General features: G+C 37.9%; 1 long non-coding RNA gene across 1 annotated transcript in view; it reads left to right on the forward strand.

Moving 5' to 3' along the window:
- The window catches only part of LOC110471132 (uncharacterized), a 109,779-nt gene that overhangs the window by 23,665 nt on the left and 58,351 nt on the right, over positions 1–27,763 (forward strand). Inside the window, exons 3-5 of the long non-coding RNA XR_002465535.3 lie at positions 18,341–18,378; positions 20,568–20,713; positions 22,030–22,166. This is a non-coding gene — a long non-coding RNA (uncharacterized LOC110471132). The remainder of the gene's footprint in view (positions 1–18,340; positions 18,379–20,567; positions 20,714–22,029; positions 22,167–27,763) is intronic.

Below are 27,763 nucleotides of genomic sequence, written 5' to 3' on the forward strand. Positions count from 1 at the left end.
GAAATAAGGATCTAATATTGCAAAGCAGCCAATTTCTACTCTTCCAAATCAAACTTTTGTGTGGAGGATACTGAAGTGTCAATACTGGTAAATTTAATATTTTCTTGGCTTTTTTAGAAAGTGTTACACAACTCTCTTCTTCGAGCTTATAGGTTGATTTTTTTTTTTAACATTTTCCCTGTTTTGTGTGACTATTTTTGTTTTATTTCACTGAGTTCTTATCTGTGCTCACAGTAAGCTTAATTCATTGCTCTTGCTCTGCAGAGCACTCCGGTAATTACTGAAATTGCCAATGAAGAAACAACTACAAAGCAAGGAATCAAATGTGTGCTATAAATAAGGTATTGAATTCTATTTGACTGCACAGGGCAACAATTTCTAAAAATTGCTGAAGAGTCCAATAAACAAGGTAGATCTTGAAGATATTGTGTCTGTAGAAATCTGCAGAGAAACCCCCTCAAATTGCTTTGTACAAATGGGAAATGAGATTAAGTTTTAAACTTGCAAGTAGTTAAATATATAATTACTTGTTCTAAGAATAATACCAGCGGGAAATCGTGGAGAATCCAAAATAGGGTTGTTCTTGCCCATGCCCTTCCTGTTCAGAGTGAGCAATTCGTAACCAAATTTCACAGTTCACACTTCACCCTTTGCCTGTCAGAGATTTCTAATTTCTTCACCAGTACAGCAAGTTTTGGAGGTGGAAATGGTGAATATGTTCGAGGTAACTGTGAGCAGGACTAAAAGGTGACTCAGCCCCAAGTCTGTCTGCAGCTCAGCTGCCAAACACCTATTTAAGTCCCTGGCTCTTAAAATAAATGTTCAGAGCATCCTTGCCAGTTAACTCCAAAATTTTCAAGTCAGTTTTCCACTGAAAACTTAATTTGATTTTGGAGTTAGCTGAAAATGAAGTGGTCCAAGTGCTTTGTCCTCTGAGACATTTTGGTTGCCCCTCCAGAAGCAAAATCTGTGCAAATGATAAAATTTGAGAATAAGGTGACTTGGCCACACTGATGTGATTTTAATGGGAGAATCAGCTGGAAATGCACGTGCTGTACCAACTGCATGAAGATACTGTAAATGTATTCTGCTTGAATATAATTTATTGCTTTTTCCTCTGTGATTAGAGAAAGCAGACGAGCCCTTCTCTGCACTCAGGGAAATTAGGGAATCAATTTCATGGGAGAGGCAATAACAAACAAACAGCAAGTTCTGGGCTAGCACAGGAATATTCACATTTACAAAGTTGTGCAGGTTAAGCAAAAAAGTTTCTTCTTTTTGTACAGCGATTTTTCATTTTGCACTACAGGCTTTTAGGGTTATTAAATGTCTAGATTTTAAAGTGTATTTCATCAACTGAAGCAGAACGGGAGCCAAATTTGGGGTTTTGATACGCAAGCATCACTCTCACTAATTCCATTATGAACTTTACATTTCTATTCAAAAAAGCACTGCCTGACTCTGCAGTGGTGAGCTGTATGAGATATCACGGAATCTCAGAATATTCTGACTTGGAAGGGGCCCACAAGGATGGAATCATGCAGGGATCAAGCCCCCAACCCTGGGGTTATGGCACCTCAGAACTGAGGGTCCCTGCACTGCAGCACTGACTCATCTCAGTAACTCAGATTTCCTCGCAGCTCAAAATTTACAAATAATCGATCTCTTTCTGTCTTGGTGATCTTTTCAACCTTGAAATTATATTTTATCTCCACTAGGGAGCAGCAAATGACATAAAAATATCATTACTGCTCTAATCCCACGGAAAGGAGCACTGGAGAAATGCGACTAAGAATTTTAAATTCAATAATCTGGAAAATCACAAATGCATTCACTTTCAATTCTTGTTTGAACAGCTGTGATTTTTGAAAACAACATAGTATCTTTAGCTCCTTGTCTATTTTTAGGTCAGTTTATTTTAAGTCCCCCTGTATAACTTGTATTTTAGTGGATAAAATGAGTTTTCTTTCATCTTCAAACTGCTGTAGAAGAGTTAAGGAAGAGCCTGAATGCTTCAAATTGCCTCAGATGGAAGCTCTGTTGGATTTCTCTTTTACTATGTGCATTTTTTAGTAGTATCTTTGTTATAAAAGCACTTTGAATTAAGACATATATTTATGTTCTGAATATGTAAATTTTTAATGTTATTTAATTTCTTATCCTCCTACTTGTCTTTGCACTCTGAATAAGAAGAAATAAAGATTTATTAAAGACTGCACTAAAAACAAATATATCACATTCATCCTTTTTTGTCTGGTTAGACTAAACACATGAGATAATGTAAGGAAAGTGTATATACACAAATTAAAAGAGCAAGCAGCTGGGATGGCATTGAGTTTCTTCTGGACTAATGGGCTAAAACTTAAGAAAAAATTAAACTTTTTTTCCCTTCTGTGGCTGTCAGCTGCTAAACTAGGGAATAATTTTCCAATAAAAGAGATGAATGCTCTCTTCTGGATCCTTTAGGAGGGGACAGGGGAAAGCTCTGAACAACACAGAGCAGAAACCCTTGCAGTGACAGAGGCTCCATCCCTCATTTCTTGCTCTGATCTCTGCTTCCTTCTGACACTTAACTGGAATATGTAAATAACAGATATTAAAAATAGGAAATTTCCAAAACAGATCTGGGACTTAAATTTTCAGGTGATTTCATGGTTGGAGAAAAACATAACTTTAGAAATAACAATAATGTGAGTGTATAGCCAATGCTCTTCATGCATTTACTTCTGCAGTGGATATTTCTGGGTGTTAAAAAGTACCTCTAAAAACTCACCAGCTTCCCAGAAAAAAAAAAAATAAAAAAAAAAAAAAAAAACCAGAAAACTGTATTTTTGAAAGACAGACATTTTTTAGTTGTTTTTTATCAAATATATAATAAGCAGACAAGACTCACAGCAAATTTGGAAGCTGCTTGTTCTTAATTCTTTGTGGCCTGGAAGCTGAGTGCAAGTTTTGAATATCAGCACTTCAAAGGTGATGTTGCCAGCCCGTGAGGCAGCACTAATGGCACATTTTGTGCTCTTTGGGATATTTTGTGCACATTTTGGCTCTTTGGGACATCAGGCAGCCCTGAGGCAGTCGAGAAGCCTGTTAGGATCTCACCCGCCTGACCTCCCTGTTCCAGCTCCTTCCTGCTGCCTGTCCCACACACGGGAAATCCAGATCATTCAAATGGCTCCAACCAACCCAAACCCCACCTCTGCTCCATCCTTCTCTTCCAGGCACTTTAAAATGTTTTAACTCCTTTGGCTGAACTGGAGTCAAGGTCCCCAGAGCTGCTGGGATAAGGCAAGAGCTACAGGGAGATTCTGGTTTGTGGCTGGGTAATGCTGCCCACCCAAACCAGAGCACTGAGGGTGCACTTGATGCCTTTTTGGGCTACCTAAAATCAGAGGCCAGGCAAAATTAAGGGAATAAAACCAGTTATATTTATTGAAGGGTCTTCAGGAACATTTAGAGCAGATGAAGCCCCACCACCACCATGGACTACAGCGGGTCACGGGTTTTCACACTTTTATAAGTTTGGTCCATTTGCATTTTGGGGTTTAATCTTCCAATTACAGCTTCAGGTAATGATCATTTACCCCCAGTTCACTCCCCCCCAAACTCACTTTTTTTCCATCTCTGGGCCTGAGGCAGTGAGGTGTCCTTGGTTGCCAGGCCTGGAGAGGAATTGTTGTGTCTGCCCAAAATGGGAAAGCAGCAGCTCACACTGTACATGGAGTTTAGAGTTACACACTTATGAACTGCAGGATTACAAATACATTAAAGATATAAAAGCTGAAGTTCTAAGGCATCACACCCAGCTGTGCCAAGAGCAGACAGGGATCAAGGCTTGGAGACTCTCAGCTGAAATCCCTTGGGAAAATCTCCATCAGCAGGATTGGATCCACCCAGAGCCTGGGGTGCCCTGGTGGCACAGCTGCTCCTGGGCACTTCCCGTGCTCTGCCAAGGGCTCCAGAGCTGCTCCAGGGATGGCTGGGACACACTGGACAGTTCCTCCCTCACCTCCCTGGAAGGAGAATGTGCTGCAGTGTCCTGCTTGGTCTGGTGGGAGTTTCTTGTGCCCAGGCTGTGCCCAGGCTTCAGGGAAAATGAGAGCACCGGGGGTAAGAAAAATACCTAATGAGAAGGTACTGAAAGTATTTTCAGTTCACTTTTTCCTCTGCCAAAAGGAAATATAAAACACTCAGATTTCTCAGTTTCCATGTGCCATGCATGAAAGTGACTGGGATAATTTACATTTGCGCTTATTTTGATAGGCAGGGAATAGATAAGTAGTGAATTAAACTTTTTCTCTCCACCATCTGTATCCAAAAGCAGGAGCATTAGGGGCATGGCAAATGATTCTGGTTTGGGATGCAATTATATTTCAATAGAATGCTAAATGTATGGAAAATACCTGAAAGCTGACCATAAGTTTGTGGGCTTATTAGGATTGCAATGAACATAAACTATTGAATTCCATTGAATTATTTATGGAGTTTCAGGACATAAGATTTCTGTCATTCTGTTGACTGTGTTATAATTAGAATAACTCTGGCATCAGCATCAAGTTGCACACAAACCAAAAATAAATAGGATCAATCATAAGATCATGGTATTGAGTGAAAGAGCTAAAGTATGATGAGTTCCTAATATATGAGGAAAAAAAAAAAGCCCACAAAAATTCAGCTGCTCTGTTAAGACAGAATGTTGAAGGTGTTGGAATTTTTCACTGACACAATGGTACAGATTTCATAACATATTTAAATATTTTATGCTTCTTCCTTGTAAATCTAACACGGAATCATCAGTGACTGTTCTGGTCAAATTTACACATTTGTCAGAGCCTGAGTTGCCTCCTTGGCTGAGCTGCTAACTCTGACTTAAAGCACTCTGTAGCCTCAGATGCATCTGCACCAGTGATCTGATTTAATTTCTTGGAGCTTACTCTGCAGCCAGGGCTAGAATTTTGCCCCAGCACCTCCAGTAAAAATATTCTGCCATTTTTTTTCTTTTCAGTTTTTTTTAATGAAGTTTTTAAGTTCAGAAACTAATCTCGTCAAAAGTTTTTCTAATGCAAACCTCTGGCCTTGAGAATTGGAATGGATTTTTCATCCCTCTTAAGCAGTCATCAGTTTTCTTACAACCAGCCTCTGTGTTTTCCAGGATTACTTAGTGTCAGCAAATTTCCATTCTTTTGATTTGCTTTCCTAAGTAGAACTTCTAGTAGAAATAAATTACTCTATAACTAATCCAGCTTGCATATTTTATCAGCATTCTTTCCATCATTTGTTTTCTTTGCATTTATTTTAATCTTGCCTGTTAGAAATAATGTAGTGATTTAAGAATCTACCCTGTGCAGCACCGTTGTAATATCTGTCAGCAGGAAGATGGGACCCTTTTATGCTTCATTTTACCTGAAGTTGTTCCCTTAAAAAAAGATAATTTATGATTCTTGCCAGTGAACCAAACCTCAGCTCCTTTTTGCACCATGCTGTTGGTTATTGCTGTCCCATATTCTAAGAAATAAGGAAGTGTGGAGACCTTCAGTGGGGGTGTTTTAGGGGTGTTTTTGGTTTTGGAGCCCAGTGACAGCCCTGCAGTTTGGCAGGGCCGTGCTGAGAGTCCTGACTTGGGGAAACTCAATATTTTGTACACATAATGAACATCTGGTGACAAGGCGCTCAGAGCAACAACAACAACAGCAAAAAAGAGAAGGGGAAAACGAAGAGGAGGAGGAAAAGCAAAAGGCAGTAAAATCTTTTGCATGCCTGCTACTTTTATGGCTTTAAATATTTTTTCCTTCAATCAGTGCATCTAGGGAAACTTTTTTTTGATGTAACAATCAATTTTTAACAAGGAAAAAAGTCTGAACTCATAAATATTGTATGTATTAATTGTGAAGCTTAATGGAACACTTTGTGTTTCTGAACAACTCGTTTACATAATTAAAATCTCCTTTGATCTGTGAGTAAATGATTTAATCTTAATGCTCATTAGTCTAAATGGGTCTTCTATTCAATTGTATCAAGATGCTATGGAAAATTCTCAGACCTTTAGAAAATATTTGTTAGTTGTTAAGTAAACAGAAACCTATCTGTGAACAGAAATCTTTTATCTCTGCAAAACAATTTGACTCTAAAACTAATTCAGATTAAAGCTTCTTTTTTTTCTTTTATCTGGCATTTTGGTTTCAAGAGCAGTTCAATGAAATGTGGAAAGGGGTTGTTCAAATTATAGTCAGTAACTACTTCACTACAAAAAGAATTTAGTCCTTGAAATTGGAATGAAATGGGAAAAAAAAGTCAGATAGGTGCACCTCCAACTAAGGTATGAATTTTTGTAGCTTCATTGATATTCTCTTGTGGGTGTTGCTCAGGAATCCCTGTGGATATGGCAAAGCTCAGGAACATCTGGGAAATACACAAAGTTTTTAATCTTCTTTAGAATTCATGTAACAGCAGCAGCACCATGACAGTATTTATCTGCCAAAGGTTGTCACCTTTAGGTGTCCAGAATAGGATCCTTTCTCCAGTCCTTTCCCTCTCCAATGTTGAGTACAAAACCTCTTACCCAAATGAGGTGCTGCACATCTCCCTTGGATCTTCAGGCACTTGCCTGACAAATCCATTTTCTCACATCCTGATTCAAACAAAGAAAGCTGTGAAATTGGGCATCAGCATCACAATACTAATTTTTTCCTCAAAAGCTCTAAACAAAATAATTTATTTTGAAAATAAATATCTTTTTCATTATCCCATCTGTAATTTTTTTTTTTTAAAGCCACTTCTCATTCCCACAGGGAGCTTTTCCCTTTTTTTAAAAAGGTAAGAATTTTAATTAGCTCAGGTGGTGCAATAAACACAAACATCTGTGTCCCTTTATTAAAGGCTGTTCTCAGTCCCTTCCCTCTCTCAAGAACAAATGTATGGCACAGAAATACTCCAGAGTCACCTTGCTGAGAGCTCCAGTGCGTGGTGACCACGGGCCCTGGGTCACACCAGCCTCTCCCAATATTCCTGGAATATTGGGAAAAGCAAAGCCAGCACTCAGCCACTCCTGCCCTGTCCCAAGGGACACTTCTGGCAATCTGCAGTTTAGGGACATCATGAGCCAGAAGGTTGTATCCATATTTAATTCCTCTTGAAACTGTTCTCTTCCATGCAGTAATCCATGGCAGAAATACTAATGGTGCTCTGACACAGCTGTAAAGGCACTTGGGATGAAGCACTCTTGTGTACACTGACTAAATACTCTGTGTTTAAATACTGAAAATGAACATTTCATATTTCTTTAATATTTCCTATGTATAGCTTGTTTTATTTTCCTCTTGTAGGGTTTGAACTGCTGTGTTTGTTTTATCTACTTAAAAAAAAATTAAAACTGTCAGGGCTTTATTTGGAAGTCCCATTTTCAACACTAGTCTTAAATTAGAATTGCCTGTTTCCAAAGGTTATCTTATAGCAAGGTGAATCTTTTAATTTATGATACTAATTCACTCTTTAACAAAAAAGCAAAATCTTTCTTGGCTATAACATTCAGTTAATGGAACTGTTACTGAGCTGATTTCAGTGCACAATTTGGATTATTTTCTAGTGAAATTCCAGATTTACTATATGTTAATTATAGAAAATGTGAGATATCATTTTACCAAATTCCATCTCATTTGAATTCGTTCATATTTGTCTAAAATATTTGACTAGAATTCAGTCTACATACAAGCAAAATACCCATGACTTAGTGGAAGTTTGACTTCTGTAAATAATTAAGGCTTAGGTTTAATGACTGAAGTTGTTGGGTATTTTTTAATCAAAACAAAACAAAACAAAAAATCCCTGTGCTATCAATTTCAGCCGAAGAAAACAGGTTTTTGGCTGTGCTGAGTGTTGAGAATTTACATAGCAAAGTGCAAACACCCAAGAAAACACACCTCTGTCCTCGGAAGGGCTGGTGTAAGAAATGTGCAAACAGAGAATGAAAGGTGGATTTGGCAAGGTTTGCCTTGGCATGGCACTGAGGATCTGGAAGATTTTTGGAATAGCCTGAGGGATTTGGGCTCCTGAAGAATTCGGTGTAGAAAAGAGCACCAGGGCTCTGCAGTGATGCTCTGCAACGCTCGCTGCTGCTCCGCGTCTCGCAGAACCCAATGCATATTTTAGCTATTACTCGCTTTTAAATTTGAAACAGACAAAGAATTTTAATGTGGAAAAATCTTTTTTTTTTTTTTTCCCTCTTTCATGTTTTTGTAGCTTGAATAAGCATTTCCTCTCTCGCCCTTTATAACTACTGATAATAATGTGAAAAAACTGCCTGAGCATCTTTTAAATCATTGTGAGGACTGCGGGGTGGATTTCTCATTTCAGCAACATCAATACAAAAATAACCACAAAATAGAGATGAAGTTCACTTATCCTGAGTTACTGCCTAGGATTTACTTGCATGGCTTTATAAGATAAATAAGCATCTAAATTTGGGAACAAAACTAAAGAATTTGAACTCTATTCGACTGATAAAGTTTGGGGGGAAAAAATTCAGAAAAAGGCTTTTCAGCAAGAGTCTCATCAGTTCTTAATTTCTGTGCAAATAAGTGGTGTGCAAGAATTTTGGAATTGTTTTTGTGGGTCAGAGGGTTTTGCAAGAAGACATCTGGGGTGGTGACACGTTTTTGAATAAGACAGAGTTTTGACTCCTCTCCTTAGATGTGTGTGCTGAGCAATCCCATTTCAGATGCCAAGCTACAAAGCATCTCCCATAAAACCAGCCCAATGTTATTGCTATAAAAATGTTACAGGATCAACACACAGACATTTACAATCAGCCATTTGAAACATTATTTTCATGCACTTGGGTCATGGAGAGATGATTCTGGAGTGATTCGTGCTGAAATCTCATGGGCAAATTGAAATATGCTTAAAACCTTAAATAAGTGCATAGTAAATTGTGGATGTTAGCAATTTATCAGTATTAATACAGTATCAATGAGCTCTAGCAATTTTTTTTTTTCCAAATAATTTCATTTGCTTCAGTCTAATGAAAAGTTATCCATGACTTAAAATTTAAGGCACTTTTTAAACATATTTGGAGGGATGTTTCATTCAATGCAGACTCCAGAGAGGAAATTCATGGAGCACAGACTAAAGAAAGATGTGCTTCAAAAAGATATCAATGTATTTTCAGCCTAATTACATTGGTCTGAACTGAAGCCACCTTTATATTTGTAAAGAATTTTTAGTATTTTTGCTGTTTTGTTGTTTTATACTTACCTAAATTTCTCTACTATATGCTGGCTGACTGTCAGAATAATAACTTGCATTATTGAAAATAATGTGAAAGATTAGCATTCATGTTGTTTCTGTACACCAGTGGCTGGATTTGCTTTAAAATAACAAAATAAAAATTTTCATTTTGGAACCATAGAGCTATAAGTAGTTTAAAAATTTATTTTATAAAATTATTATTGTTCCATCAGCAAAGGAAAAAACAACCAGAGAAAATTGGCCCAACCTGCAAAATTTCTGCATTTTAAAAAAAAGGAATATAAAAGAAAGGGCAAATATGATAAGATATAAAAGAATAGGTAGAGGTTAAGAAACTGAGCTCCAAAAGTCAAAGAGTGCCTTGTCTGTAAAATTTGGGATCAAAGACTTTCTTTGCCAAATTAGAAGGATTTTTGCAATGAACTTAATTTTCTGTGGCATTGGGCCTAAAGTGTTTTGCACAGGCAAAATATTTTTACAGGAGATTCTGACAAATGCAATTTTGGTGCTATTTTTTAAGCAGTCATGTGAATACTTGATACTTGTTCTTTGGAGATCTAAGGCCAGGGCTTTTCCCTGAAGGCCAGGAAAACAAAGTGGTCCTTTATGTAAGAACACTGGTTCATTCAGGGAGAAACGAAATATCACAGGGAAGAGTGTCAGCGAGCTGGCTGGTAGTCACAGCAAAACCAGGAAAAGTAGCAGTGAAATATCTTTTATCTGCCTCCACAATTAATGTTTGGGGAAATAGAGTTAAAAATAGTTAAAAACAGTCAAAAATAGTTAAAAATCATTTGGTTATTGTCACTAAAATGCTCGGTTTCCCTCTTTCAGAGCAGGTTTGTTGATGGTGACTGAATGTCCCATTAGGAAAGGCACTTTGCAAGGTCAGGCCAATGTCCAGGCTGAGCACAGAATGAACTTTCCAAGAGAATTTCCCAGCTGGCAGCAGCTTGCCCTCCCCAGGGCCTTTCTTTGATAACCTTGGATGGATTTTTCTTCCCTGAATTCACTCAGGTCCTTCAACAGACCAAGTGAAGCTGTTTCACTCCAGCTGTGACATTTTAGCTTGTTTTAGTACAGGTAAGTGCCATGCTGGCTGTACCTTCCCAGGACAGCCATCCTGAAGTCAGCTTCATATTTGTAAAGAAAATCAATATATTTCCCAGGGAATCCAGCACCCCTGATTCCTTCACTCCTGCTTGGATTCACCCCAGCAGGTCCCTGACTGACCTGACCAAGCAGGTGACCAGATTTTGTCACTGTACCCAGAGCCTGTGCCCACATTCCTGATCTGCAGTATTCTGAAAATGCAATGCCAGCCTGGTTTTCTGACCCAGCATTGGGATTTTTTGTCGTGTCCCATATTGCTATTTGCATTAAAGTCCAAACTCTGATTAATGACATAGGAATTTTAATTGCTAAAATTGAATTTAATGTTCTTTGAAAGAGCTGGAGCACAAAGAAATTGCTTCGTTTTGTGCTGCTACTAGAACACTGTAATTTAGAATTAGGGAATAATCCTTTCCAGTCATTATTTACATTCTTTGTTTGCATAATTTTAATGGTAAATTTTGGGCTGAAGTTATGGAGCAGATGCTCAGTGGTAGATATTAGAGAAGACATTTTTTGACCTGTTGCTCCTCATTCCCTCGGGTATGTTGGAGCTCTAACAAGGTGCTTTAGGTGCACTTACCTCACGAGAGGTACCTGCTGTACTGATGTCCCACCAGACCATCTGATATCCAGAGAAAAGCTTTAAATTGGCTCCTGGATTCATGCCAGTTCTGAAATATTCCCACACTATGTATTTTCCTGTGTGCACCCTACAGTCTGGCCTTTCTTCAGTCCATCCATGCCTCATTTTCCTTTAATCACTTGTAGAAGCTTATTTTTTTCAAGATAGAGAGGAGTCTTTTTTAAACAGCATCTCAAGGTTTCCAAATCCCAGTTCAGAATTAAAAACCATTAATGGTATTCTGAAGTAATTTTATGGCTCCTGATAGATTACAATTAGTGATCAAACTGTGCTGGTGCACTGCATTGTCAGCCAGCTTTTATCTCTGGTAAACAGCTCAGTAATTAGGATTTCATGGATCACAATAAGTCCCAGATTTTACTTACACATTTTGAGGTTGATGTTTTCTTCCTTGGGTTATAAATTCATGTGAAAGTCTGGCGTTACAAGTAGAAAATTGAAACAGAAAATCAAATTTCCTAAGAATGCAGAGTCAGGTGTCAGCCCCTGACTCAAGTAGAGGTTTTGGCTCCCCCTTTATGGTGATTCCAGAGGCTGCCTCATGATCCATTTGCTCAACAGAAATTATTTTTAGGAGTTGTTGGAAGTGCAGACCAGAATTTTCCCTGTGCACTTCTATTTCAAAGCTGATCAAATACATGCATAAATGTTTCCTTTTATTATTCCATGGGCTGCATTCTATTCCAGAGACTGTGACGTATTTTATAGTTTTATTATGAAAAAGAAGAATTTATCTTTGTATTTTTTTCATATTAATATAATTACTGAATCTCTTTAAACACTCAAGTATCAGAATTTCAAAGTCTCTTGTCTTTTTCAAAATACCAAGGACACCAAGAAAACTTTGAATGTAACATTTTTCCTGAAATGGAACCATGTATTTTTCTAAAGCACAGCACACTATTAAATGAACTTGCAATATTTTTGGGGATATTATGACAAAGTATGGACTATTCTAGATAAATTACTGACATACCAACAACTGAGACACTGAAATTCAGATTGCTTTTGAATATACAACTATTTTTAACCCATAAAGGCAGGGATTATGAAGGACAAATAGCCTTGCTTGACACTGCATCATCATAGGTTGTTCCTATTAGCTCTTCTAATAATTCATTGTTTTACAAATGACACCTCAGACCACATTCACACCAATCCCTCAGCTTGGCCAGCAAGGCTCATTTCTCATGTAAGGATGAAAAAAACAGGAATTAAATTAGAAAACTCTGCTAGCTAGGAAATGTTTTATTTACATGAGACTCTTGTAAAAGCAGCTCTCTGGTAAAAGAGAGCAGTGCCAAATCACAAAATAGACGAGTGATAGTTTCCCATAAATAAATGGAAGGCTTCAGGAAGATACTTAAAGAGAAATAGACATTTGCAAGAATTTTAGCAAAATTAAATTACCTGAACACTTTTAGCTGGCCATGGCTGTTGTTTAAATGTGAAAATCAAGTTAATAATAAAGAGGGATTTTATTATTATTATTATTATTATTATTATTATTATTATCATTATTATTATTTACTATATATTATATTATTATATATAATAATTATAATTATATATTCAACAACTATTTAAATCTCTTTAATATATAAATTATTGTATTATATATTATAATTTACATATTAAAGAGATTTAAATAGTTGTTGAATATATAATTATTGTATTATATATTATAATTTAGTAATAATAATAAGGAAATGAATAATGTCACATCCTTGGGAGGGGCAGAGATGAGAGATGCAGGTGACAATGACATTTCCTTCCTCAGGAAAACTAACATAATATTTAAACCAGAATGTGGGTGAGACTTTACAGAAGCTTCACTCTGCTCCAAACTAAACTCTGTCAGCCACATTTCACCTCTTTTGGCTTATCTTAATGATTAAATAAGACTTCATTATAATGGCTAATCTTTAAATTAATTCAATTCAATACTTACCATTTTACTTAAATCAGAAAAAAGGAGCAAAGGGGAAGAACATCAATATTTTAGCAGGCACAGAGCACAGAAATTTCATAAATAAATGACCCATCAGTACATAACAGATCCCTACAGACCATATCCTGTTGTACAGCCTTACAATTTAAATAATTGACTAAAAGAGCATTCCTAAAATAAAACAAGCTTGCTAAGAGGAATTTAGAAACAGAGACAGAATAATTTAAAAAAATTGACCAGAAGATATTTACTTTAAAAGGAAAATTTCCAGTCAGTCACGTTTCACAGACACATTGAATTGTAATCTAAAATTTGTACAAATTAATATAGTACAAGACATATTTCTTTTAATGATGAAGTATTTTAATGTTAGGCTGAGTGTTGGAGAAAATTTATATAATATATTTTTCATTTTCTAAAGAACTTCTTTAAAGCTGAGAAAGTTGTCTCATCTAAAGCAAAAATATTTTGTCACTTGGAGACCTACTGATTCTGCTTAGGAAAATCTTTTTTACAGGAAACCAGGTAAGCTACAATTTTCTTTTTAATTCTTATTAGCCAGTGGATATTTGCTTCTTTTGTAGTTGTCAAGTGATTGGAAGAAATTCATTACTATTTACCTCGATTCACAGGAGCCTTTACATGATAAACAATGAAACAGCTTTCAAAACAGAAACTTTGAAGCTTTCCCTTGTGACAAAGATATCAAGTAGAAGTTCTGTGGGAAATCTGACTTTTTTTTTTTTTAAATCAAGTTGTTTGTTCGTTTGTTTCATTAGGTATTTTCTGTATCAGGCTATAATTCTTTCTTTTTAATGTTTTATCCCCAGAAGAACGGAGTCAAACAAGACCCACCTGTGCAAAACAAGAATATATACCATTCCCTGTTCATCCTAAACAAATAGACCTGGGAAATTTTGGCAGGGAGCTTGAAAAGCCCCCAGCTTATCCCTGTGGGGAAACAGGGATCTCTGACAGCCCTGGAGGAAAGGTCTGTGCTCTTTGCTCCTGGGAAATCTGTTTGGAAAGCCAAGTCCATTGGAAGCACGGTGAATTTTCACAATTCCAGATTATTTGCATTATCACAGGCATTTAGCTATAGGGAGTAATACACTGGAATTTTAGAGCAGCACTCCAAATACTGATGAGATCTGTGTAAATTCTCACTGTTCTGTAGCATTTTTCACCTCCTAGTAGTCTGTTAGAAAGGAGCATTGTGTTTGTTCATTTGTGTAAAGAGTTCCATTCCTGGAGGAGCAGCTTTAATATTTAGGTTGGAAAAGACCTCCAAGAGCATCGAGTCCAGTGTTTGATCTTGTACTGATTTGGAGGATTTGCACTGATCACTGAGCTGAGCCCAGCCCACTTTAGACATGTTTATCCCACCACAATCTGTAGGTCCAGGCTTATTCTTCACCAGAAAAATCCTGAGAATAAACCTCAACCCAGGAGAGGGATGGCCCACAGGGTGGGGAGGGGGCAGGAGGCCTTTTCTATCTCTGTGTTTATTAAGTCTCTCCATCGTGTTATTGCCCCAGCAGAAGGCACAGTCTCTTTTTAGTTCTGTGAGGTCACATGAAAAAGAAAAATCAGCTTCACAGGTGCATGTTATTAGACACACAAAGCACTTGTTAACAGAAAATATGAGATGGCTTACATTTATCAAAATTATCCCTGGCGTTTCCTTTTGCTCAGCTGAAAACAATATTTTAAGCTCCCAGAGCAACATGTAATGTGTGAGGGAGGAAAAAAACCTAAACCACAAACAGAGATGGTTTTTTTTATAAAAGACACCCAAAGGAATATGTGGTGAATAAGTTGTGTTTGTGGTAAAGACCAGAGTTGTCCAAAGAGCCATGTTCCATATGTGTTTATTACAATTAATTGGATGTTAAAGTTTTCTATCTGTATTTCTAATATACTTTCAGCTAGGGACTCTCATACCTCTGAAAACTTAAAAATCATAATCCTGGTGTTCTGTTATTGACAGAATAGACATTGTGCCACGGGCAAGGCAAACACAAATGTGGCCATTATTCTCCCATCTGTGGTTTCAGCCTCATGGCAAAAGGGGCTACTTTTAGGGATGAACAATCCAACCCTGGTCAATTAGAGGTCCCTGTACTAAAACTGCAAATAGAAGGGTGCTTTAGCCACAGTTTCAGGGATTGTTTTGTCTGTTAATTATTTACTTGAAAACTCTGCCTGAAAGACACTTTTTTCCTCCCTGGAGACTGCTATTGTGATGCTAATAAGTATGTGTATGTATTTTGTTTGTGCGTTAATTGAATGCTGTCTCTACAAAATTTAACTTGGATAGCTCATTCTCAAGATGATGTGTATCAATAAATAAAATATGGTACCTAAAACAAAAGCAGTTTTGCTTGCAAAAAAGAGAGAAGACGAGCTTTAAAAAGAAGTAATTTAGTAATTGCATGATGAATTAAGGCTAATAAATCTGCTTAATTGTCACATTTGCTTTAAATTAATAATTTATATCAACATTTGGTGTGGGCAGATACGATGAATATTTTTGTGTTGCGATAATCCTGGAAAGTGACGCTTTGAACACTTTAAAAACCAATTAATTGCAAGTCCTGTCTGGTTTTACACATTTGTTGTAGTAACTGAATAAACAAAGGTGAGAAAATTTCACAGAAATAGGAAGGACAGAGCTTCAAAAGCCATTAAACCCTCCCAGTGTATTGATGGTGCTAATCAGATGAGCTGCTGAGGTGCCAGGCTGTGTCTGCTGCTGTGGCAGGTCACCAGCAGCAGCTTCACCTGGAGAACTTCCCCACCCGTGGTTTGCTGCTCCTGTGAGCTGGAGGGGAGAGCAGAGCTGCCCCTCCACACCAGGCTGTGATTTGGGACTGGCTTTTTGCTTTTTTCGTTGTCCCTCTGCCACACCTGACCCTCTCTGCTCCCACCCCCCTGCTCTCACCACAAACCCTGCACTCACCTTTTTTTAATTTTTTTTTAATATGTTTACGTATCATTTAACATAAAGTAAGCACGATGCTTCAAAAATAGTAATTTGTTGATCACAGGTTTACTGGAAAAACCTGTTTTGAGTGATTTGTAGGTTCCTGTCTGCCTTGGTGCTGGCCTAGGGAAGCTCATGGCTCCTCTGCTAATGGCCTGACTCTTCTCCTGCTGTTCCCATCCTCCTCCACCTCACTTTACATCTTAATGGTGTACATCTGTTACTGGACAGATTGCACAAGATGAACATAAGGCACTCTTTTCCAGGGTCAGCTAAATTGCCAAGCTAGGTCCACTTAGGCTATTGAAATGTATGTTCAAAATTCCAGAAATTCTACTAATGACAGATATCTCTGTCATGTTATGCTGCATAATAATTATACTTATCCAGGCCGGCGTGAGGTCAGAATAAAAACGTTGTTTCAGCATCAGAGATATATTGGGGTGAGTAAGGAATAAGTGTAATAATGTGGGGTTTCTTGTGGCTTCAGAAACGGAGATTTTTAATTTTTCATATTCAAACTTACTTTGTTTGGGACACATGTGAAGTTTGAGAAGTTTGGGATCAGTAGTTTTGGAGTTTACATGTGTTGAGGTGTTGTTTTCAAACGTTCTGGCAGTGTTTGAGGAGTCAGCAGATGTTAACAATTAGGAAAAGAGAAAAAGAAACTGGGGTACCTCTTGGCCCCACTGCTCTTTGTGTACATGTGTTTCCTGAGATTTTTCCCTTTTTTAACTGTGGGATTAGTGCAGAGTAACAAGGCACTGATTTGTCTTGGTTCTGCACTGTGGAGTCGGACAAGGAACTGTCGCAACACATGGCTTTCAAATGAGTTGATTGTAGACATATTGTCTGTCAGTCAAAACTACAATATTGTAATTAGAGCAGGCCCTGTGTCTTCATACGTGCTTCAGATGGCAATGAAATAATCTCAGGAGTGAGCTGTGGGGATGCTGCAGTGTGGATCAAAGCTTATATCCTGCTCTACTGCAAATTTTAACTAATTCACTGTTGACACTACTGAAAAAAAATCGTATTTTATCCTGTCATTCTTGTAGAGTCTTTATATTTTTGATATAGGTGTAATATTTCTCAGTAACAATATATCAAATTAATGTGTTGGAAAACCCTGAGAAGCTCAAGAAAGTTCTCTCTATTTGTCCTGATTCCTGTGACTGACAGAGTTGGTCACTCTGCTTGAAATGGGATTTGGTAGTGGTGTTGCTGAAGAGTTGATTTTTCATACTTCAATTCATATGCTTGAAATCCATAGGATAAAGCTTACACAGGTCTATTCCAAACATGGAGAGGAGGGAGATTCAGAATCATTGATGGAGTACAATAAATATGCAAGAAAAAGGTATTGTTTGGATGCCCCAGGATAAAAGCAAACTTTGGGGAAGAGAGGAAATTCCGCTGTCATAAAACAAAGCTCCCTTGTTACAGACATTGTTTTACTCACTGATGTGTCACAAAAAGCAGATTTACTTCCAGATTCTGCCTGACTCTGGGTCCTGTGACAAGGGAGATGGAAGGAAGATATTTCATTTAAATGAAGTTATCTTGTTGAAATAATTGTTAATAGATAAACAGGAATAATAGAAAGCAGGACCTAAACAGCAGTGTGGCACTGGTACAGCTAATGCTGGTGATGTCTTTGCTGCATAAAACTTACAGAAAAATGAATGTTTACTGGATATTGTGTTCACCTGGAGGGGAGCCAAGGAGCTCCGGAAAAGACACGCAAGACAAAAGTAAACCCTTGAGAAAGTAAAATATAATTTAAAGGGGGGACACAGAAGGAGTTAGTCCCAGAGTTACTCCCAGTTCACCCTGGGCACTAACTGGGATATTGTAAATTTTTTGGTTCTGTGAAGAGCCCAAATTCATGTCATGGACACAGTCAGTGGCAGTGCTGATGAGTCAGAATTCTGGTTTTGTGATTTACAGGGAAGTCATTTGAAAAGTAGTGCCATATGGGATGATGCTTGATTTGTAATTCTAGAAGTTAACAATTCAGTCTCCTGCAAATCCTGAGTCTGTCAAGGATTTCTCAAGTGATGTGCAGCATAGAAAATGTCCACTTTTATTTTTCTATTTGGAGTTATTTTATACAAATCAGCCCTGGCTTTGCTGGCAGAGGACATAAAAGAGCAGGGTGGTACAAAGGAGGGAAAAGCTGGTTCATTCTGGGCCAGTACAGCCATTCCCAGAGTTCTTTCCCAACAAAACTCCATCCACTCCTGAAACCAAGGTAATACTAATACGTTTATTTAAATCCCTGTGTAAAATTTATTTTTCAATACTACCATATTCTGCATCTCTACATGCATCTACATAAGGAGTTCAACTCAAATTTCGTGTCTCTGTAATGAAATTCCTTTTTCTCTGTGTTTCCTAGGGTAGATCATGGCTAGGACAAGGTCTCTATCAACCATGGTAAGAAAAAGGGAATTTTGTTTTCTCCATAAATAAATGCATTTTCAAAAGAGTTTTTAGGCAGTCAATGCTGTATTTTTAAATATATATATATTTAAAAACAGAAAGCACTTTAAAAGTTCTTCTTTTGTTTTAGTACACTTACTATAGTTAAGATTTTAGGTTTTTCTTGGCCTGATAATTGACATGGAAATCCAGGTTTTTGTAACTGCCTTTTTCTTGGTGAGAAAGAATACTCAGCCATTTTTAGTCATTAATTTTGCATGAGTAAGGGTTCTTTAGCCCTGCACTTACCAAATATATGTCATCTCTGGTACTCTAAAAGTATATTTGATATCAGAAAACAAAACTGTGACTGTGCCAGCATGTGGTGGCAGCAAAGCAGGTGGTGCATGGTGATGAGGAAATCTCCATCCCGGCCAAGCCTAAGCTTCCATGTTTGTTTTGTACAGACATCTGCCTGCATGCCTGATTTAGAGACCTAAAAATGTGCTTTTGCACCAGAGAATGAAACCCTGTCTCCCCAGCCTGGCTCAGTGTGTCCACGTCCACAGCAAAAAGCTGCTGCCCAATTTCCATTAACCTCCCATCCCTGTGGGAATGATTCTTGAGGTGATAAGGACGGGCTTGGCTGTTATCACTTCTCTGATCATTCCAGCCTAGTACAGGACTGTTTCAGAGCCTGTTCCAGCTGCCTCCTTTGCTGTTTGCCAGGATCTACCCCTGGAAATTCCCCAGGAGCACAGTGGGAGGAGGTCAGGGATGGGGCTGATGCTGCCACTGGCACCACAACACCCACAGCTCTTGCAGGGGCTTTCCCCAACCTTTTCAGGAGACTTTGTAATTCTCCTTCTCTCTCTGATACACCTTAGAAGGTCGCCCGATAACTCTGCTTGTTTTTTCTGTTCTCTTCCATAATTTTTTTTCAATTTGATCATCATTGATTTGTTTTCTTTTTTTCTCATGGAGAAATTCCCACTGGCAATGCCAGTGCAGTGCAGGAAATCTCTCATACACACCTTGGTGGTACAACCCCAGTGCCACCTTGGGACATCACTGGTTACTTGATTAATAATGTTGTGGGTAGAAATAGTGCTAGGAAATCCATACCAATGCTTTAAAAGTCAGATTTCCAACATCAATTATGTCAGTAAAATATTTGTGCTTTTCTCTCCTAAATTCATAGTTGGCTTAAGAGCTTCTGGCTTACCTGACATCACTTCTTTCATGGCATCTTATCCATTAATACTTCTTGCTGGAAATGCAGGGTTTCTTCTCAATCTCAGCACAGAAATCTTCAATTTCAAAGTAGACAAGGATTTAACTATTTTTTAAATTGTCTTTTTTTCCTGCACAACTGTTTTTTCCAGCTCTCCTCAATTGGGCTTCATGTGATGGTTTTAGACATAACAGCTTCAGTTCAAGTTGCCTCCCTTCAAAGATTTGAAAATGTGCACAGATCCTGATCAACATAAATTAGCATGGCTCTGCCTTCTGTTATCAGTTATTTCAACTATATGAAACAATCTGTTTCTGTTTCAATATAAAATAAGATGGTGTGCACGTTTACAATACATAGCACTTCCAGACATAAGTGGGAATACCTGTTGAAGGGCCCTGTGAGTAAAGACAGCCTGTTAAGGATCTTTTTTATGCATGAGAGGAACATCCATACAGTCACTGCGTTTGCAGGAACGTGTGGGACTGGTTTGGAATGCAGAACAACATTTCTGCACTGTGGCATAGCCTTTTCCTTATTTATTTTTATATTTTTGCTGGGGGTGAAAGGTTGAAGTGGTGATACCACATCATTCAAATCCATAGGAATTCTTACAATAATTCGAGGGATTCAGGATAAAGTTTACACTGGAAAAAACACCAGTGGAAAAGTAGGAGCCAAGAACTGTCTGCATGGCTACCCTGGTATTGTCTGTCCCTTTTCCTTACAGAAGTCTTGGGAAAGCAGGTTGCTGCCAATATTATTAATCTTTATTTTGTGCTGGCACTTAGCTATCAGGATGTCTCTGACATTTGATGGGGTCTGGAGCAAACTCTTTTTTTTGTAATAGAATTTTTATGTCTCTGACTAGCCAAGGAAAGGAAGAATGAATTTTGTGAGCACAGAGTAAATATAAACCAGAGCTTTTATTCTTTTCCAAACATTATTCTGCTTTATTTTTGCTTTATAGCTAAAGGATGTCAGCAGCTCAGAGCGCAATTTTCCATCAACGTTCTTCACTCCGATGTCTGAAATCTCTGGTTCTGTCTGTGCCACACATTTGCTGCTCCGTGGGGTGAGGTGTCCCTGCCCACCAGCTGAACACCTGAAGTACAAGTGAGGTTGCACCTTCCTGAGATATCCCAGAGTGCAGAACAGACCCTGGCACCACGGGTGGGAAACCAGGGTGTGAGAGCAGGGGGATGCTTTCATTTACTCCTCATTTTTCATCCCCACGTGGAGTTCAGCTCCAGGGAAGCACCTGAAGGCTTCACAGTAACTGCACTTCTGGGAGAGGGATGGACAAATGCCTCCAGAGGAGGTGAAAACACAGGTCCTGACTTTTGTGGGAGTGTGTAAACTTCGGGTGAGAAAAGAGGCAGGAGTATGTTGGGCAGGAGATTCTGGAAATTAGACCAGGTGAGCGCAAGGAAAACACTCCGATTCTCTCTCCTGCATCATCTGCTTTGTCCTCCTAAGAAACAGCACATCTCCCTTCATTAACAGATTGCATTAAAATAAAATATGAAATTTTCATGGAGAATACAAGTATAAAGAATATATCTATTAATAAACTCAGCAGATTTTGTTACAAGGTTTTCTACCTGAGCTCTGTTGGTAAATAAGTGCACAGAAGGATCTTGGAGTTTAATTTTTTTTCCTACTCCATTTATTTTTATACCAGGCCCCAGTGGAGGCACCTGGAATATTACAGTTAAAGGCAGCCACAAAAATTTGATTATGTTTAACAAATCATTGCTATGCAGTAACAAGGTAAACTGGGTCCATAGAAATAATTTTCCTAGCATTTAGGAAATCTGTTGATAGAGCAAAACACAAAAGAATAATCTGCAAGGTCTGTAATTTCGATGTTTTATAGTAGCTGAGGTATGTGAATAGATAAATTATCAACTGAGACATCAAAGGGAGGCATTTGTGAGTGGGTAGTGGCTTGGGAAAGAGGGAAGTGATTAGTGGAGTGCCACAGGAGATCAGTATTAGGACCAATTTTGTTCATTTTATAAGCCAATGGTCTGGAAAAAAGAGAAGACCATGCAGGCAAGGCGTATCACACACTTAGGTTCCTGTGTTGGGAGGCAGTGGCAGGTCATGAAAAACAAGAGGAAAATTCAGAAATCCAAGATTCAGACAGATAAGGAGCTATCATTTCAGTTGAGTGGATGTGAATTGAGTGGAAAGACTAGGGAAAAGAAGGGAAATAACATATGGAAAGACTGCAGGAGGATGTTGCTTCACTGGGAAGTGTGGGTTAAGGGGAATAGTTGAAATAATTTTAGTGATTTTGCATGCTTATATTTTGGTTTATTTCACCCTTTCAGTGAGGAAGACAGTTTATATTCCATATATTTAAAAGCTTATGTGAAAATTAGATAAAAATGTTTTCCTAAATTCCAATATTTTCAACTTTCAAGCTTATTGAAAGAATGAAGAATGAAGAAGAATGAAGATTCTGGGTGGTTCTGACACCTGCTGTCTCACACAAACCCTGAGACCACGGAAATAAGATCATGTTACAGAAGAGGTGAGAAGGAAGGAATGGCTCTAAAGGGTATGTGTGGTGGAAAATACTGGAATATGGATCATTTTAGGGGAGATTTCAGTTCATTGACTAAAAACTGAAAATTAGTCCCATTTTTTACTCATTTTGAAATTCCCCTGTTCTGTTTGCCAAAGGGATTAAGGAGGTTCCAGAACCCGAAGTATGTTTACTTTTACTTGAACATTAGCAGAAATAGCAATTGCCAAAGAGCACAAATGTCTCTGCAACAATTGTTCCAATTAAACAACAGAGCCATCATTAAAGAATCATTAAACTTTGAGCTTACAGCATTTCTTTATTGAAATAACATCTATGAGCTACCGCTGGAACACTTTGGTTTAAGCTATGGAAGAGTTTATTATAACTGAAATTTAATTTAAAAAATAAGCTTTAAGCCAAGTGCCCTAATAAGAAACTGTCATGCTACTTAAGGAGATAAAACAAAACTAAACACTGCCTGAAATAAGGACAATTTCCACTGAAACCTCTTCCTGAAAATTGAGTAATCTCAGTAGTTATTGCATGGTTTTCCATTTTTAAATGTTTTATCTCCTAAAGCTTCATTTCCAGTTTAGAAGGAGGTGTTTGTCTTGGGTAGTTCATGGGTAGTAGATGATCTGCTGTTATTAAGTTTTACCAGCACAGAGTCACTTTCTCTCACTTACTCTGCCTTTAATATTTTTTTCTAATACATCTAACATGTGCACAATTTGTTCAAATAGTTTGATTCAGCATAGTTTTTGGTTTTTTTTATTCACGAGCTTGAGGTTTATGTTGATGCCTGGAAAGATTGCAGCCTTTTCCTGGTCCTAAGGACATTCAAACACAAAAATTAATCTCCTCCTTTGGAGGCTAGTGGAAATTTGACCATGAGAATTGCTGCTTATTCAGTTGTGTTAATTCCTTTTTCAATCAATATAAAAAAAGCAATGCCTTAATTATTAGTGTAATTCATGTTTTAGGAAATGAGAAAATGATTAGCTCAGAGTTGCTTTATGTTGCTTGTCTCTCGTAGTGAATAAACAAGAATCCACAGAACTGAATGTGAGCAAATGCAGTTGCCATGAGCTGTGGGCTCCAGAACCAAGGCTCAAAGCTGCACAATTTCCCTGCCCAGTGCTGTTGAATATTGCCTGGTGATGAAGTGCCTCTCCCTGCAAGTTCCAATGGCAGGACGAGTCATTTCATCTCTGTCCAAATAATGGTGTGTTTTGTTTTAGGTGATATCTGGCTTCTGAGGCCAATAAATGCCTTTTCTGGTGGATGGATGTTTTATGTGAGGCTGTGTATTCCCTTTGAGTTATGTGGTATTATCAAAGAAAACCAGAAAAGTGTATATTTTCCAAAGAGACGTGTAAAGGTTTGTAATTGTTTTCATCTTTTTTATATTTCTGCTTCACCTTTTGAGCACTATAAACTGTGATGGTCTTCTTTCAGCAAAGGTTGAAGGGAACTGTTTCATTTTTAAAGTGTTTTATTTCTTATTTCCTATCGGAGCAGGGAATCAAATGGGGCTGTTATGGAATGTTTTTCCCAGTGGCATTCATTGCCTTTGAGCTCCCCATGAGACAAGTGGGCTTGAGGAGTGAAGAATCCTAAAGCACAGGTCCTAGTCCTGTATGACTGAAGGCAGAGAACCCTGATTACCCTGATTATGTGTGGATTCATCAGGGATCTCCTGGAGGAGAAACATTAAAGCCATGGAGTGTCTCTGGTTGAAACTCCTTAAAAATAAAATTTGGACAGGTCTTTCCTGACTTGACCAACATCCAGCATCTTTAATATCTGCCTTTCCAAAGACATTTACTCCAAGTTCACTTTTGTGCCTTTGGGAGTAAGAAACAACCTTCTGCACATTTCTGGCCAGTCTAGTTCCTCACTGAAATTCCAAGTGCTTGTGCCAGCTTGGAGAGCAAGGAATCCATGGCCTGTTTGAGAAGGTGACTTTGGTTTTCTTCTTGACATGTTCCTTTTATTTTTTTTTGTCATATATTTCCTGTTTAAGATGGGAAATAAAAAAGCTCTCTACCTGGAGGTGCAGATTCTCTTAAGAGTGTGACAGTGTGGGACAGGCATTAAAATACAGAAGTTCTTTGTGCTAGAAATATTCTGAGCTTTAAAAAAACTGAATATCTATCTTCATAATGTCCAAGAAAATATATGGAAGTGGCAGGATTTCACTGCAAATTCTTTACGTTTTCTATGTTTGCCTGTGTTATTTGAGTCATTTGAGGTGTTACATATGGGAGTAACAGCACCAATATAGTCCGACCCACTTGTTCCAATCATTCTTGTGCTTCCCAATTTTCCTAGGTCAGATTTGGCTCAGTTTTAGGTGTACAATGTGTTTTGTGTTTTAATTTGCTGTAATCTATAACTTGCAGATGAATATTTTAATTTGTCCTTGGGAAATAAAGCAGGAGAATGGACGCTGAGCAATAAAACCTGTGGGCTGAAGCCATGCAGTACCAGGGTGCTCGAGTTATCTGGCAAGGGGCTTGTGCTGTCTCAGGAGATATTGGGTAAAACAGAGTTGGTGATTTACAGGAAAATCCCAACAATCTGCATGGCCTGCTTTCAAACCCAGCTGAGACATCTGCAACTTTGGATTTTCGCTCTTCACAGCCCCCAGATACAAAGGGAAATAAGATTTCAAGGTGTGGAAACTGAGTTTGGTTTAAAATCAATTAGCAGCTGTTCTCTCTGTTGGGTTCTCTACTTCCTTCTTCCCTATTTTAAATCACAATTTGTGTACTCAGAGGCCTGCACTACTCAGAGCACTGGTTTAGACATCTATATTAGCTGGGAAATGCTATTGCTTCTGTTTTTCTCTAAAATATCCAGCACTCCAGCACTCTGTTTCTCACTGGCAATGAGATCTGCATGCTCTGCAGTGTTGCAGCACCACAGCTTGGTCAAACAGTTGTTTTGTAACATCACAAGAACAGTGGAAAATTAAATGTTTATTACAGAGTGAAGCAATATTATTGCTCATATTGCAGTAGGATGAGTCAATGTGATCTGATTCTGATGAAGACTTATGGAGTCTAAAAATAACTCATCCCCAGAGCAGAAAAATATGTGAAAATATACAGTCTATCCCTTAAATCCTGAGCATTAAGTTAAATTAATAGAAGAACTTGTAGAGTGCGTGCTTGAATCCATGAGGGATGTAGTGTGATAGTGTATATTTGCCTAAAAGCTCGCTCTGACAGCAAAAACAATGTACCACAGTATGTTTCTTTCTTATCTAATGGAAAGAATAACACACAGAGGCTCAGTTCTTGTAATGAAAACCCCCACATTAATTTTATTTTTTGATGTGTCATTGTAATTCAAGAGATGTTTTTAATCTCAGGATTGCTCGGGCACAATAAACCATTTAAAAAGTATTTGGCAAAGATCCCTGTGCTTAGCAACAGCTCCTTTCATTTAAAACTGTTTTTTGAACCAAGCTATTCAAAGCTTTGTTCCACTTATTAAAATAAAGTATCTTACTTCAAACAAGTTTTTCAGAGAACATAATCAAGAGGAGAGTATTCAAATACAATGCACAGAAAACATAAAAGGTAGCAGCATGAAAAACTCCAGGACTTTGTGTATGTTTCCTTGTTTATCATTAAGAAAAACGGTATAAAAATATACTCATTACGTTATTTCTTCTAGTGTTTTTATGGGATAGTTAATATTACATTTCTTACCACATTCTGAAATTCATTGTGAGATTTCAAGTAGCATTTAAAAGCTGTGCAGCATTTTAGTGAATGAAATATTGCATTAGTGGCGTATTTTTCAGTCATCTAGGTGACATAAGACAGCCAGAGAGGAGCTAAATATAGAATAATATCTAATTTTTTGCTGTTGGCTTTGTGCTCTTCTGTTAAGTACAGTGTCTATTCATGGCACAGTGTCACCGTGGAAGCTCTTCCCAATAAGGTGAAGACAAGATGAACTTCATTATGCAACATCACATTAAGAATTTATTTCAGATTTTCATTAATGTCATTTTGGTTCAGTTCTGCCTTAAGTTAGTTTGCTTTTGATAGCAGAGGCATTGCCAAGGCAGAGATGGCTCCAGGGACAGGCCAAATGCAGTTTTCCTCCAGTTAAGGGATGTGTTCTTTCCTTTGTGTTTCCTTGTTCACCTGCACACTTTGGAAAATAAGGATGGCTGCACCATGCCAGGATCCTCTTCTGGGAAGAGATTCCAGAGTTCAGTTTCGTGGATACCAGATGCTTTTTTCTACTTCTGGGTGCTCAGTTCTCTCTGAAGGTAAGAGAGGTTGAGGTGAGGACGAAAGAGGACTGAGCATAAAGAATAACCTTGTTCTGCAGATTCTGCTGGGTTTAAATTTTGCTTTGTTTAGAAATGAGAACCCCAGACTTGAAAAATTCCCCATCAACAGAAGGGCCTGGATCTGCCTCTGGCTCAAGCTCTGACCTCATTCCTCAGGCCGTAGTTGTAGGGTTACAAAGACAGCCCAAAAAGCTCCTACCCCACCATGGGTTCATAGGAAACCATGATATATCAGATATTACTGATAAAATTGTCATAATCCACCTGAATTTTGGGGGTAAAACCTGAAAAGGAGCTTTGAATAATAGTAGCTCTGCATAGATCATGCTGCATAACTTTTTCAAGATGGCAGTGACTATAAAATCAATGCAATTTTTGATCTCACATTGTGTGGGCAGAAAAATGGTTATTTCCAAGATGTTAAAAAGCTAATCTATTCTGTTAAGTTTTTGTATCTTGCATAGATATAGCTTATTTCTTTTTTTTTCTTTTAATTTTACTAACCAAGTTGGGAGCCTTGACATTTATTGGGCCCCCATATTTTTCATTTATATTCTCTCTAGTCTTCACCATCTGTTATGACAGTAAATAAGTTTCAAATAAGCCATATCTTCCTCAGCATGAGTTGCTTTTTCTGCAAAAAAAAATTAAAGTTGCAGTTGGATGTGATATTTGAAGTCACAGCTTGTCTTCAAATATTTAGTAGTGTATCCCTGTGCCAAGGGATATCAATCTGCCATTTGCCTTGCTTACAGTATAATAAAGATTATCCAAGCCCTTCTTTCATAGATATGTCAAGGCTTTTAATTACGATAGCTCAGGAAGTAGCTCTTTCCACTGGCTTTTTCCATTTTGCTTTGGATGAATATGGTTCCTTCTTATCTTTTTGCACGTTAAATTCCAAAAGGAGAATGTAGTGTCTGATTTTGGTGGATGTGATCTTCCCTTACAAATAAATTCTTTGGCTGTACCAACAACACTTTTGTTGCTGTAAAAGCCAGTGCTTGATGGGTATTTCAGATGTTGGTGCAAAAACTCAGGAAGTTCTGCAAAGAAGTTGTTGGGTTTTTTAATTCTGGTACAGGCAGGCTGAGGGTAAATTTGAGGTACGTTAATTTTGTGTCTTTCCTTTACACCGTACAACACTCCAGTAAGAAGGGTTGAGACTTGGAAGTCACCTTTGTACCAACATGCCACTTTGCTTTCCAAATTTACCTCTTCCCTTGATGATGAATATTGTGTCACATGGAGACATTTTCCTCATCCATGGAGGACAGAGGTGCAAAATCACGGGTTGGTTTCACTGGTT

This window comes from Lonchura striata, chromosome 14 (assembly GCF_046129695.1).
Source record: "Lonchura striata isolate bLonStr1 chromosome 14, bLonStr1.mat, whole genome shotgun sequence".
In the NCBI taxonomy this organism is placed as follows: domain Eukaryota; kingdom Metazoa; phylum Chordata; class Aves; order Passeriformes; family Estrildidae; genus Lonchura; species Lonchura striata.